Source organism: Hypanus sabinus, chromosome 29 (genome assembly GCF_030144855.1).
Source record: "Hypanus sabinus isolate sHypSab1 chromosome 29, sHypSab1.hap1, whole genome shotgun sequence".
In the NCBI taxonomy this organism is placed as follows: domain Eukaryota; kingdom Metazoa; phylum Chordata; class Chondrichthyes; order Myliobatiformes; family Dasyatidae; genus Hypanus; species Hypanus sabinus.
In genome coordinates this window covers 6523326-6538907 of record NC_082734.1, presented here as the reverse complement: position 1 = coordinate 6538907, position 15582 = coordinate 6523326, and the positions used below count along the sequence as shown (strand labels likewise).

General features: G+C 44.1%; 1 protein-coding gene across 1 annotated transcript in view; it reads left to right on the top strand.

Moving 5' to 3' along the window:
* The window catches only part of LOC132382754 (glutamate receptor ionotropic, NMDA 2B-like), a 332180-nt gene that overhangs the window by 106270 nt on the left and 210328 nt on the right, over positions 1-15582 (top strand). The window lies entirely within an intron of this gene.

Sequence of the window (15582 nt, the reverse complement as noted above, 5' to 3'; positions counted from 1 at the left end):
GATGGACTTTACTGCAGATAATTGCAAAGTGTTACACTTTGGTCAGACCAACCAGAGTCGGTCTTACACAGTAGAGTGCTGAGGAGTGTGCTAGAACAAAGGAATCTGAGAATACTGGTCCATAATTCATTGAAAGTGATGTAGTAGATAGATAGGGTTGTAAAGAAAGCTTTTGGCATGTTGGCCTTCATAAATCAATGTATTGAGTACAGGAGATGGGATGTTATGTTGAAGTTGTATAAGACATAGATGAGTATTGTATGCAGTTTTGGTCACCTACCTCCAGGAAAGATGTAAATAAGGTTGAAAGAGTACAGAAAAAAATCTACAAGGATGTTCAAACAACAACACACACAAAATGCTGGTGGAACGCAGGACTGACGAAGGGTCTCGGCCTGAAACGTCTACAGCGCTTCTCCCTATAGATGCTGCCTGGCCTGCTGTGTTCCATCAGCATTTTGTGTGTGTTGTTGTTTGAATTTCCAGCATTTGCTCTACAAGGATGTTGCCGGGTCTGGAGGACCTGAGTTATAAGGGAAGATTGAATAGGTTAGGACTTTATTCCCTGGAATTTAGAAGATTGAGAGGAGATTTGACAGAGGTATACAAAATTACAAAGGGAATAGAAAGGGCAAATGCAAGCAGGGTTTTTCAACTGAGATTGGGTGGGACTACAACCAGAGGCTTGGATAGGTACTTGGATGGTAGGAGGTACGGATGGCTATGGTCCCGATGCACGTTGATGGGAGTAGGCAGTCTAAATGGTTTGGCATGGACCAGATGGGCCAAAGGGCCTGTTCCTGTGCTGTACTATGACTCTAAGTATTTGTAGTCCTTTTCAATCAGAAGTATGGAATTGGCATCAGAATTGGAATCAGATTGATTACCGCTGACTTATTTGATGTGAAATGTGTTATTTTGCGGCAGCAGTAGAGAACAAAAGCATGAAAATTTCTATAAACTACAAAATAAATAAATAATGCAAAAGGAAAGGGATAAGGGCCACATGAATGTAATTTTGTTGAGCGTAAAGAGAAACACAAGAGTCTGCAGATGCTGGAATCAGAAGCATTATCACTGACCTATGACAATAAATGTGTTGTTTTGTGACAGCACCATATTGCAAATACATAAAAATCTAGCAACTACAAAAAGTAGAGAAAGAAGCAATAGTGAGGTGGTATTCATAGGTGCAATGTCCATTCAGAAATCTGATGGCAGAGGGGAAGAAGCTGTTCCTGAATCATTGAGTGTGGGTCTTCAGGCTCCTGTATCTCCTCCCCAATGGTAGTAATGAGAAGTGGGCACGTCCTGGGTGGTGAGGGTCCTAACTGATGAATACCGCCTTCTTGAGGTACTGCCTTGAAGAATAGACGATCACTCATCCTGAGAAGTTAGTAGTAGTCCGATCACTTGAGTCGAGTATTATGTTCTCCTAAGGAGTTGTCTATTGGTGGGTCCCCAGGAGGCTGTGGTGGCTGATTTGGGCCAGATGTCACCATCCTGCCCCTTTTGCCACTTGCTGATCATCGCAGGACCTAATCTGGGATATTAGGGTGGATTCTCTTAATGGAGAACACCTGTGTGTGACTCTGTCCAATGTGTGGCTAACACACGGGCAGCCACCACCCGGTCCTTCACAGATCAGGGCCAGGATCCAGTGTCGTGGAATGCAAGATGACTGGGGCACCTTCTCTGCTGCAGCCTCCCTCCATCTTCAGCACCATTATGATGTATCATCATCTTCTGTCAGTGCCATTGTTGAGATCTTGGCTGGATCGCTCTTTGTCTGGGAGCTTCCCTTTGACCTTACCACCACGGGTGACCCTACCAGGAGCTCAGCTCCAGGCTGCATTGCTCTCGGGATCTCAGGAACCCTCAAGCCTCTCCACCACGACATGGTGACAATACCATACAACCAGCAAGTCAATGCTTAAAAGCATGCAGACTTGGTCACAAGGTTCAGTTGTTGTTCAGACCAAACATCGGAATGGGAAAGAGATGTGATCTAAGTGACTTTGACCATGTTGGTGCCAGATGGGGTGGTTTGAGTATCTCAGAGAGTGCTGATCTCCAGGGATTTTCACACATTCTAGAGTTTACAGAGAACGATGTGAAAAACAAAAAAAAAAATCTAGTCCTGTGGGCAAAAATGCCTTGTTAATGAAAGAGGTCAGAGGAGAATGGCCAGACTGGTTCAAGCTGACAGGAAAGCAACAGTAACTCAAATAACCACACATTACAACAGTGGTGTGCAGACGAACATCTCTGAATGCACAGCATGTTGAACCTTCAAGTGGATGGGCTACAGCAGCTGAAGACCATGAACATACATGCAGTGGCCACCTTATCAGGTACAGGGGATACCTGCATGAATGGCGACAGAGTGTATGTATTAAAGCACGATAAATGTTGGCCAGGCCAACAACACTGCCAGCTGAGAAGAAAAAGATCTATTGACAGAAATAGACTAAACTGTAAGAAAAAGATAAAACACTTGTGACCGAGAGAAAGGATATGTAAGATTGTGCTGGGACTCACAGCTCAGGGAAGTGACTGCTGAAAATACTTATCAGAAAATTAAATTAAAATCGCTCTAATTACAGTTTGGAATGACAGTGAGCGAAACTGCAGCCTGGTGAGAGTGAGAGATCTGTCTCTTTGGCGTATGGGATTACTGAAAATCAAATTGATTCCGCAGTGAAATTATGGACTTCCTAATGGGAGGAAAGAGCAAAGACATTGTGCCTGTTTGAACTAATTGCATGTGGCAAATGGCTTGCAGTTGTGAGGCAGTGATTGAGAGGCAGCTTCAGGACTGCTGGAAGCTCTCTCTCCTGCAATCCGGCCGCCGTCTGGAGAGCGTCGGTTGTGTCCCGAGGAACGGCACAACAGCTGGCAGGTTGTTTCAGGGACAGGAATACCTTCCGGCGTAGAACTGTTGTTTATAGGTTGTAATTCAGCAAGAAAGTTCAGGTGGCCTACCGGTGTCCGACAAGCTGCCGTGTTCTGCTCCAGGTCGCTGTTAACAGTTCTAGATCAGGCTGCGCAGGCGAGAGTTTCTCTTCTTTCCTCTCCCTGCAATGTTGTGATTTCTCAGCCTCTGAGTCATGAAACTGAGCAAGACGATTCTGCCAAACTGGGATTTCGCATTTTATTTATTTAGAGACACTGCGTGGGACAGGCCCTTCTGGCCCAATGAGCGACGTTGCCTAACAACCTAACTACTTAGCACTGTCCTAATCACAGGGCAATTTACAATGACCTGCTAACTGGTAACTGGCAGACCAATCTGCTAACTGGTACATCTTTGGAATGTGGGAGGAAACTGGAGCACTTAGAGGAAACCCATGTTGTCAAGGGGAGGAAGTACAAGCCCCTGATTGGTGGTGCAGAAATTGAAATCCGATGCTCCATTGCGCCAGCTGCTACGCTACTGTGGCATGGGGACAAATCTCATCCCTGGTGTAGAGAAGATGTTTAGAAGTGCTTAGAAGAATGAGAGGGAAATCTCATTGAAACCTATGGAATATTGAAATGCTTAGATAGAGTGGATGTGGAGAGGATGTTTCCTATAGTGGGGGGGCTCAGAGGACACAACATCAGGATAGAAATAATTCAAGAACAGAGAGGAGGAGGAATTTCTTTAGCCAGAGGGTAGTGAATCTGTGGAATTGGAATGTGGAGGCCAAGTCCTTGGGTATATTTAAAACAGAGGTTGATGAGATCTATATCAGTGAAGATGTCAAAGGTTATGGGGAGAAGGCTGGAGAAAAGGGTTGAGAGTGATAATAAATCAGCAAACTTGATGGGCTGAATGGCCTAATTCTGCCTCAATGTCTAATGTAAAACAGTCAAATAGTTATTAGCTATTGAGATGAAGTATCTCAACTCCACTGTCTCTGTCCCTATCTGATCCACTTAGTGATCCAGTAGTTTGTCCTTTGCTACAGGTTCCAGCATCTGCAGTCTCTAGTCTGGAGGTCATAGGACACTATGGAACACAAACCCTTCGGCCCATCTTGTCCATGCCAGACTGTTATTGTGTCTCGTCTATCGATCCCCACCTGGACCATAGCCTCCCAAACCCCTCCCATCCATGTACTTAACCAAACTTCTCTTAAATGTTGAAATTGAACCTGCATCCACCACTTCTGGTGGCAGCTCGTTCCACCCTCTCACCACCCCCTGAGTGAAGAGGTTCCCCCTCAGCTTCCCTTTAAATATTTCACCCTTAACCTCTAGTCCTAGTCTCACCCAGCCTCAATGGAAAAAAGCCTACTTGCATTCATCCTATCTGTACCCTTCCTAAATTTGTATACATCTATCAGATCTCCCCTCATTCTCTCCTCTTATTCAAAGTTCAAAGTCCAAAGTAAATTTATTATCAAAGTATGTATATGTCCTCACATACTATTTTGAGGTTCATTTTCTTGCAGGCATTCAGAGTAGAGCAAAACATTGCAATAGAATCAGTGAAAATCAACGTACAAACACTGATAAGAAGCCAGTGTGCAAAAGAAAACAAACTGTGCAATTAATAAATAAATAACACAGAATGTGAGTTGTGGAGTCTTTAAAAGTGAGTTTGTAGGTTCAGTGTGGAATCAGTTCAGTGTTGAGGTGAGTGAAGTTGTGCACGTTGGTTCAGGAGCCTGTCGGTAGAAGGGCAGTAACTGTTCCCGAACCTGCTGGTGTGGTCCTGGCAACATCGTTGTAAATTTTCCCCGCACTCTTTCAGTCTTATTGCTATCTTTCCTGTAGGAGGGTGACCAGAGCTGCACGCAATACCTGAACAGCCAGAGCTAGCACTGTAAGGGTTAAGGACAGTTTATGGCATGCCAGTAGGCCACCCAAACCTTCTTGCCTAATCATCACCAATAGACAATGGTTTGGTGCCAGAAGGTTCTTGCGCTCCAGGGCTCTGCAGACGGTGTTCTTGTAGAAGTCAGAAATGAAAACCTGTTCCACTTCTTCACCAACACAGAACGTAGAGCAGTGCAGGCCCTTCGGTCCACGATGCTGTTCCGACCTCTTAACCTACTCCAAGGTTAATCTAACCCTTCCCTCCTAGATAGCCCTCCATTTTTATTTCATCTATGTTCATGTCTAAGAGTCCCAAATGTATCTAACCCTAGCGCTAGTCTTGGCAGTGTGCTCCTTGTATTTACCTCTTTACCTCTTTCTTTGTAAAAAACCTACTCTGACCCTGCCCCCCGCCCCACAAACACCTTGAAATTATGTCCACTCGAATTAGCCATTTCTGCCCTGGGAAAAAGGCCCTGGTTGTCCGCTCTGTCTTTGTCATATACATCTCCAATCAAGTCACCTCTCATCTCCTTCCGCTTCAAAGGGAAAATCCCTAAGGCATGCTCTCTAATTCAGGCAGCATCCTGGTAAATCACCTCTGCACCCTCTCTAAAGCTTCCTACAGTGAGGCAACCGGAACTGAGCATGTCACTTCAAGTACCTTGGTAATTAATGTCATCCAGAGTTCTGGATACACGTAGATCCTCACTGAATGGTTGCAAGGGATTGCAGAGCCTGCTGGAGCTCTGGTGTTAGTCAGCCCTCAGAAACATGAATGGCCTTTAGAAGCTGCTGTGTGGAAGAGGTGTCAGGATGCTGACTGGCACCGAAACAAGGGGTAAACAGCTCCTGAGCATGTTGCCTTTACGGCAGGCAATTCCAGCGGACCTGATGTCATGGACCATTCCTAGGGGTCAGCTCTGTGGTCTCCCTCTTTCTCACATAGGCACACACACACTTGGGCATGCATACACATACACATACACTGCCCCACACTCGCAGTCATACACACACTGACATACACACATGCGCAGACTTGCAAACACACAGACACACACATGCATTCATGTACACACGTAAACACAAGTGTGCACACACACATGGGATCTCCCATCTTCCTCTGAGTCTGGTTCACCAAGGGGTGACATCAGCTTCTGCTTGCAGGCTTTGCTGCCACGGGCCCCTCCCGTGTGAATGAAGCCTCAGGGCTGGGGAATGCCTGGGGTGTGTGCTAAACAGGAGCTGGAAGGTTGGACCTGACTGAGCCCTGCTCTGTGACCTGCCAAAACGTTGGGACGAAGAGCAAGCTGGAGCGGGACGTTGAGGAGTCGAGGGTTCCCGTTAGAAGGTGTTGCAGGAATGATGTGAATGTCCCTTTTTCTTTCTCAGTGAGAAAGTGGTTAGAGCTCACAGTGAGATTCTCCCCTTTCAATTCTCTCCGACTCAGCACCAGCCTCGTGGTTACCGGAACTGAAGGCTCATTACTGTGTCTGTACGCACAACTAACAGTTGGTCTGTGTGTGGATGTTTGATTGCATGTTCAACAACACACACGTAATACTGGAGAAACTGTTCCCAAGGTGAAAATGGCTATTGCAATTCTGACACCTAAATATCTAAAAGAATCTGTAACTTTGAAAGGAATATTATCACATACAGAGACAAATTCATTTAAAGGAAGTAATTAACTTTTACTAAAATCATGGGCTGAAGTGCCTTACTGTACTGTAATATTCTATGTCCTTAACCAGACTGGATAACTTCACTCACCCCAACACTGACCTGAGTCTACAAACTGTGGATTCACTTTCAAGGACTCTGCAACTCACATTCTCTGTATGTATGCCTGTACAGTATGCATTTAAAAAAATTTATTATTATAATTTGCATTTTGTCTTCTTTTGCATGTTGGTTGTTTATAAGTCTATGTCTGCGTGTTGTATTTCATTGATGCCATTGTGTGCCCTTGTTCCACTGTGAATGCCTGCAAGAGAATGAATCTCACAGTAGTATATGATGACATAAATTTATATTGAACTTTGACCTTTGAACTACATTCTGTGTCCTAACTTAACAAGCCTGGCAGCATCTATTGACAGCAGTAAACAGTCAACATTTTGGGTCGAGACCCTTCCTCAGCACTGCCCAGATGAAGACTCTTGGTTTGAAGCTTTAACTGTTTATTCCCTGTCATAGATGCTGCTCGACCTTCTGGGTCCCTGTGTGTGTGTGTGTGTGTGTGTGTGTGTGTGTTGCTCAAGATAAGGGTTAGAGTTAGCATCTGCAGAATCTCTGGTGTTCAGCTCTCATGAGTCTGGTACTGTGAGAAGGAGAGAGTCGCAGTCGAAGCCTGTTACACTGTCAGGTTTTGATTGATGACTGGAAGTAAACACAGAGAAGGTAGATAAACACTTCTTCTGATAACAGTTTTCCTTCCTAATTTATTGCCTCTTTCCCTTTGCTAAGGAGAGTTGAGGAGCGCCCATTGTTTGGTACTTCTGCGGCGTCTTTGATGAGTAAAGACTAACTCCAGGCCCACTCAATATCACAAGATGAAGTAAAGCTGTCACCTCTCCCTGGCTCCCTAGAAGATGAATGGTTAAGCAGTGGTATTCAGAGCAACACGCTGGAGGAAAACAGCAGGTCAGGCAACATGTACGGAAATGAACATACAGTCGACGTTTTGGGCCGAGATCTTTCATCCGGATTGGAAAGGAAGGGGGAAGAGATGAGGATAAAAAGGTTGGGGGAGGGGAGGGAGGACAAGCTATAGAAGATGATAGGTGGGTGGAAAAGTAAAGGGCTGGAGAAGAAGGAATCTGATAGGAGAAGAGAGTGGACCGTAGGAGAAAGGGGAGGGGAACCAGGAGGTGATAGCCAGGTGAGGAGAAGATGTTAGAAACCAGAATAGAAGAAGAGGGAAAGGGGAGGGGAAAAATTACTAGAAGCAAAAATTGATGTTCATGCCATCAGGTTGGAGGCCACTTAAACGGGGTACAAGGTGTTGCTCCTCCACCTTGAGAGGGGCCTCATTGTGGCAGAAGAGGAGACCATGGACCAGCCTGTTGAAATGGGAATATGAATTAAAATGGTTGGCCACCATGAATTTCTGGTTTTAGTGGCTAGAGCAGAGGTGCTTGATGGTCTGAGCGCAGGAAGGTGTTGGATGATTCTCAGAGCTTCCCTTAGTGCTTCTCAGCAAAGGAACTAGTTGTGGATTACAGGAAGAATGGAGACGGACTAACCCCTATTGACATCAATGGATCTGGGGTTGAGAGAGTGAACAGCTTCAAGTTCCTCAGTATCCACATCACCGAGGACCTCACGTGGTCTGTACACACCAGCTGTGTGGTGAAAATTGCACAATAGCGCCTCTTTGGCCTCAGATGGTTGAGGAAATTTGGTATGGGCCCCCAAATCCTAAGAACTTTCTACAGGGGCACAATTGAGTGGATGCATCACTGCCTGGTATGGGAACTGTACGTCCCTTAATCGCAGGACCAGTGCATCTGTAGTTGTGAACTTCCCATGATTCAGGACAGTTAGGACAGATGTGTAAAAAGGGCCCGTAAGATCATTGGGGACCCAAGCCATCCCAACCACAATCTATACCAACTGCTACCATCTGGGAAGCGGTACCGCAGCATAAAAGCCAGGACCAACAGGCTCCGGGACAGCTTCTTCCACCAGGCCATCAGCCTGATTAATCCTTACTGATTTGAGTGTACTCTATATTAAATTGACTGTTCTATTCTTTATAAATCATTATAAATTACACATTGCACATTGCATATTTAGATGGAGACGTAACATAAAGATTTTTACTCCTCATGTATGTGAAGGACGTCAGAAATAAAGTCAATTCAATTCAATTCATCAGAACGGTCTCAGCATTTCAGTCATTTGATGAAAACTTACCTAATACTCTGTATTTCTCTAACTCGAGCAAGGGCTTCCCCTGAGCTGAATCTGGTTAAATATTCATTGTGACATGTCAGTAATCAGATTTTAGATGGTGATCTGCTAATTTACTCCAATGAAATAATTAATTGCAAACCAATTCCAGATAATTTGGTTTTCGATGGGAGTTTTTATTTCGAAGTATTGCGAAATATCACCGTCCGATTCTCATCTGGGAATTGCAAGACATCGGGCAGAAAGTCCCTACAAAGGATTGTGAGGATCAGTGGGGTTTCTCTTCCAGCCGTCAGAAATATTTATCAGGAGCGCTGCGTACTCAGGGTCCTTAGCGTGGTCAAGAATCCCTCCTTTTTGTCAAACAATCTATTTGACATTCCCCCCCCCCCATCCTCATCACATTCTACAGGGGTTGTATTGAGAGCATCCTGAACAGCTGCATCACTGCCTGGTTCGGAAATTGCACCATCTCGGATCGCAAGACCCTGCTGCGGATAGTGAGGTCAGCTGAAAAGATCATCGGGGTCTCTCCTCCTGCCATCACGGACGTTTACACTACACGTTGCATCCACAAAGGAAACAGCATTATGAAGGACCCCATGCACCCCTCACACAATCTCTTCTCCCTCCTGCCGTCTGGGCAAAGGCTCTGAAGCATTCGGGCTCTCACGTCCAGACTATGTAACAGTTTCTTCCCCCAAGCTATCAGACTCCTCAATACCCAGAGCCTGGACTGACACCAACTTACAGCCCTCTACTGTGCCTATTGTCTTGTTTATTATTTATTGTAATGCCTGCACTGTTTTGTGCACTTTATGCAGTCCTGGGTAGGTCTGTAGTCTAGTGTAGTTTTTTTAATGTAGTTCAGTCTGGATTTTGTACTGTGTCATGTAACACCATGGTCCTGAAAAACTTTGTCTCATTTTTACTATGTACTGTACCAGCAGTTATGGTTGAAATGACAATAAAAGTGACTTGACTTGACTTATCATCAGACAGGAGGTACCGTAGCATTAGGACAAGGACTGTTGGGATGGAAAACAGCTTCCCCCAGGCTGAACCCCCTGCCACCACCTGGGTCTCATCACTTATGAAGAGCCAATAGCATTATACTGTTTTTGCTTTTTAACTTGTAAAAGAGCCTTTTACTAAACGCCAATCTTCTGTAATGTATTTTATTATTTCTTAATTTATCTGGGGTAATATTACTTCATGTGTGAGTTATATTTTCTGTGTTGTGCACTTTGCTCTGGAGGAACGTTGTCCCATTTGGCAATGTACATGAATGACAATAATCTTGAAGTTGAGTGTTCTACACTCTTCAAAGTTTAACAATTTTCAGATCTGACTTTAATCTGCCTTGTCTAGTCATAAAGGGGAGTATGGTAGAATCAGTATATGTAGTGTTTCACTGATTTTTTTTTGTTCTCCTGTAAATGCCTGCAAAAATGAATCTCACGGTAGTATTTGGTGACATATATGTACTTTGATAATAAATTCACTTTGAACTTTTAAAGAAAAGTGAGTTCAGAATCAGAATCAGATTTATCATCACCATCTTATATGATGTGAAATCTTATTCCCCTCCCTCCGCCTGTTTTTCTGGCTTCTTTCCCCTTCCTTTCCAGTCCTGATGAAGATTCTGGGTCTGAAACATTGACTGTTTATTCATTTCCATAGATTCTGTCTGACCTGCTGAGTTACTCCAGCATTTAGAGTGTGTGCTCCTCAAGATTTCCGGCATCTGCAGAATCTCTTGTGTTTCTGATGTGAAATTTGTCGTTTTGCAGCATCAAGCTGCTCTCTGTCCTAAGGGAGACCACTTGATCAATGCTAGCTTGCTATTTCAAACTTGATATGTACGCCTGACGAAAGGCTCTGAATCTGAGGCAGTAACTTTCTCCCTCCACGTGCGCTGCCTGACCTGATGATTATTTCCAGCTTCTGCAGGTCTTTGCTCATTACAGGAGATACACCATTGGGCATAAAACACTTTGGACCACCCAGGAGCAGCAGAGGTCAGGTGTCAGTCAGTAAACGGGTGTCTTTGCTTTCTAACAGTGAAGCAACTCCCATGACCCTGACCAAATTCAGGTGCCTCACTGGCGGTGTTGATTTTGTTTCTGGCTCAGTGTTAGCCTATGGTTTAAATGGAGACACAGTAATTGATACACCTATTGACAAGAGTTCAATGATGGCCCAAGTGTAGAGGGAAGGACATAGACACGGAATGAATGGTTCACAGGGCTTTCTCTAAGAACTGTACCCAACTAAAAAATAAACGCTAGGCCGACAGGGCCACAAACTGAAAAATCTCAAACTAATTAAAATCTAATGCTGTCTCTGCGGCTCGAAAGCTATAGAGTTGTAGAATCATGGAAAAGTGCAGCACAAAAACAGGTGTTTTGGGCCTGACGATCCATGTATTTTCTCCTAAATGTTCAGATGAATCTCACCTTCACAGCTTGTGCTGGCAGCTTGTTCCACACTCTCAGGACCATCTGAGTGAAGAAGTTAAACATTTCACTTTTCACCCTTAACCCATGACCTTTAGTTGTAGTCCTACCCATCCTCAGTGGGAAAAAGCCTGCTTGCGTTTACCTTATCTATACCCCTCATAATTTTGAAATCTTGAACTAAATTAAATTTGTTCCTTGAACGATGCCTAGCTAAATCATTAAGACTGAAACTGTCATGGTCCCATCTGGCTATTCCCCATTACCTCATTAATTCGGACCTAACCCTCTTGCCTGATTGCCAAAATGAGGAATGGAATAAGAGAGTGGGGGATAAATTGCTGAAATTTAGAGAAATCGATTTTGGTTGCTGCCAAGTTCAAAGTAAAATTTATTATCAGAGTACATACATGTCACCACATCCTACCCTGAGATTCTTTTTCCTGTGGGCATACTTAGCAAATCTATAGAAAAGTAACTGTAAAGAGGATCAATGGAAGTCAAACTGTGCAAATGCAGATATAAATAAATAGCAATAAATAATGAGCATGAAATATCAAGATAAAAGAGAACATGGGAGTAAGGGAACACCAAAAATAGAATGAGTGTAGTTCGCCCCTTTATTCAAGAGCCTGACAGTTGAGGGGTAGTAACCGTTCTTGAACCTGGTGGTGCGAGTCCTGATGCTCTCGTACCTTGTACCTGATGGCAGCAGTGAGAAAAGAGGATAGCCTGGGTGGTGGGGATCTCTGATGATGGATGCTACTTTTCTACAGTGACGTTTCATGTAGGTGTGCTCAGTGGGTGGGAGAGTTTACCTGTGATGTACTGGGCCAAATCCATTACTTTCTGTAGGATTTTCCACTCAAAGGCATTGATGTTCCCTTACCGGACCATACTGCAGCCAGTCAGTGTACTTTCCACCACACATCTATAAAAGTTTGCCAAGGTTTTCGATGACGTGCTGAATCTCCACAGACTCCTGAGGAAGTAGAGGCACTGTTGTGCTTTCTTTGCAATTATGTTTATTTAATGGGTCCAGGACAGGTTCTCTTAGATAGTTACATCCAGGAATTTAAAGTTATTGACCCTATCCACCTCTGATCCTCCAACGATTACTGGCTCACGGACCTCTGGTTTACCTCTCCTGAAATCTACAATCAGTTCCTTGAACTTGTTGACATTGAGTGAGAGGGTGTTGTTATTACACCACTCAGCCAAGTTGTCAATCTCGCTCCTGTATGCTGATTCATCACCACCTTTGATACGGCCCACAACAGTGGTGTCATCAGCAGTCTTGTATGTGGTGTTGGAGCAGTACAAAGCCACACTGTCACAGTTGTAAAGTGAGTAGAGCAGGGAGCTAAGCACACATCCCAGCGGTGCTCCTGTGCTGATGGAGATTGTGGAGGAGATGGTCCTGCCAATCTGAATTGACTGGGGTTTGCAAATGAGAAAATCCAGGATCCAATTGCACAAGGAGGTATTGCGACCCAAGTCATGGAGTTTACTGATTAGTTTTGAGGATATGATGCTGTTAAATGCTGAGCTGTAATCAATAAAGAGCATTCTATTGGAGGCTACTCACATGGAACATAAGGTGCTGGCTATCCAACCACCTACCTTCCCCCTCAACTGGTTTCACCTATCGCCTTCCCTTCACCCATCTTCTTTTCACTGCTCCCTCTTTCCTTTCCAGTCCTGATGATGGGTCTCAGCTTGAAACATCGGCTCTTTATTCCTCTCCATGGATACTGCCTGACCTGCTGAGTTCCTCCAGCGTTTTGTGTGGGCTGATCTGGATATCCAGTATCTGCAGAATCTCTTGTGTTTTAGGTATTGAAGTTGAATGTTATATTGGACTCAGTGTCCAAGACCATCTTAAAAGATCTTAAAGGCTGAAGGTCTTAAAGATTCGCTTTATTTCTCACATGTACATTGAAACCTCACGAGTGGTGGGGTGGAGATACATTTTAATCAAAGGAGGTGTAAGGCGCTCCTTATCTCTGCTGGCCTGCAGGTCACACTTGGGCAAGGTGTAGCACCTACTTAGTCCCCTATCATGGTCTTGTGAAGCCATGGGAGCAGGTGATGGATGGTCGTATGGTGCACATCACAAGTCCTGGTTATGCGGCCACTGACACCAGGCAGACAATCTCTGAAGAGTATTTACAATGGCTGTGGTCACCTGTCTTGTAAAGAGACTGCACATCTGCAGAAAAATTTGCCAAGTACAATCACGGTCAAAGACCACGATCGCCCATGTCATACGATATGGCACATAATGATGATATCATACGACACAGCACATGCTGCTGCTGATGATGATGACACCAAAACAAACAGTGAAATGTGTAATTTTTTTCTGTCAGTGACCAACGCAGTCTGAAGGTCAACAGAAACAGGAAAAAATTCTGTTTCTAATCACTTTCTGGGATTGAGACTTCCTGTACTGAGTCACTGTGGGGACAAAGGGCGAGTACAGGATTGGTTTAGGGTTTCCGTATCCTAATGTGGGTTTGCTGAGAGTGGGGGTGGGGAGGGTGAGAAGCAAGAGGGCTGCCATGGTAGCCTAGCAGCTAGAGCGACGCTATTGCAGCTCAGGGCATCAGAGTTTGGAGTTCAATCCCAACGTTTTCTGTAAGAAGTTTGTACGCCCTCCCGATGGAATGCATTTGTTTTCTCCAGGTACTCTGGTTTCCTCCCACGGTCCAAAGACGTATCGGGTAGTTTAATTGGTTGTTGTAAATTGTCCCGTGATTAGCTAGGGTTAAACGCTCAGTGTACAAAATCCAGTTATCTCTTGTGCAATCGAACACATCTACCTTAGCATTGTAGCCAGCCCTTTCTGCTTGTTTCTAATTTATTAATATTATTATCACCTGATACTTTCATTGTGAACTTGTGTATTTATCCGTTTTCTGCCTTTTTTCCCCAAAAAAACTCAACCGTGTTAAACTCAGAGTGAGGAACACACGCTGTGCTGCTTTTTTAAAACTCAAGTGTCTTACTGCGCTTCTTTTAAAACTTGAATGTCTCACTGTATTTTTTCATAACTCGAATGTTTTGCTGCGATTCAACAGGTAGGTAGTCATATCGGGCTCATTTAAAACTTCCTCAATGCTACTGGTATGGTTCGTAACTCCAAAACATAAAAATTAATTGAAAGGAAAACAAGGGAGCCGGGAGGTAACTTGTGTATGTTCATTTTTACTTTAAACGTGGCGCGCTTGTGGCATGTATGCCATTTGCGTACTATTACATGTAACTTGCAATTAATTATTTAAACAAAGAATGCTTAATCAAACAATATATTTACAATATTACTCAAATGTTACTGAAATATTAGATACGCAGCTCAAACATTAACCCTTTCAATCCCGGGATCATAAGAAATAGAAACAGGAGTCGGCCAACTGGCCCATTGATCCGGTTCTGCCATTCAATCAGATCATGGCTGATCTGGCCATGGACTCATCTCCACCTACCTGCCTTTTCCCCTATGCACAAATCTGTCCAACCTTGTCTTAAATAGATTTACTGAGGCAGCCTCCACTGCTTCATTGGGCAGAACATTCCACAGATTCACCACTCTCTGGGAAAAGCAGTTCCTCCTCATCTTCATCCTAAGTTTACTCCCCCGAAACTTGAGCCTATGTCCCTTAAGTTCTAGTCTCACCTATCAGTGGAAACTACTTCCCTGCCTCTATTCTTTCACAATTCTATGTTTCTATAAGACCTACTTTCATTCTTCTGAGTTCTAGCAAGTACAGTCTCAGGAAACTTAACTGCTCCTCATAGTCTAACCCACTCATCTCTGGAATCAATCTGGTGAACAACCTCCGCACCACCTCCAAATCTAGTAATATCCTTCCTTAAAGTAAGGAGACCAGAACTGCACACAGTACTCCAGTAGCCTCACCAGTATGTAGTACAGTTGCAGTGTAATCTCCCTGCTCTTAAACTCAATCCCTCTTGCAATGAAAGCCAACATTCATTGATAACCTGCTGCACCTGCAAACCAACCTTTTGCGATCATTCTCGAGAACATCCCCTGAACCCTCTCCAGTGCCAACACATCCTTTCTTAGATAAGGGGCTGATAATACTCCAAGTGTGGTGTGGCCAATGCCATACAAAGCCCCAGCATAACATCCTTGCTTTTATATTCTAGTCCTCTCGAAATGAATGCTAACATTGCCTTTGCCGACTCAACCTGCAAGATAACCTTTAGTGAATCCTGCTCAAGTACTCCCAAGTCCCTTAGTATGTTGAGAAATTTGTTGTTTTGTGGCATAAGTACAATGCGATGCATAAAAATCACTGCAAGTAACAATAATATATCAACCAGGTCAATAAATAAGCAAAAAAAAGAGAGAGCTTAGTGTTCATGGGCTGTT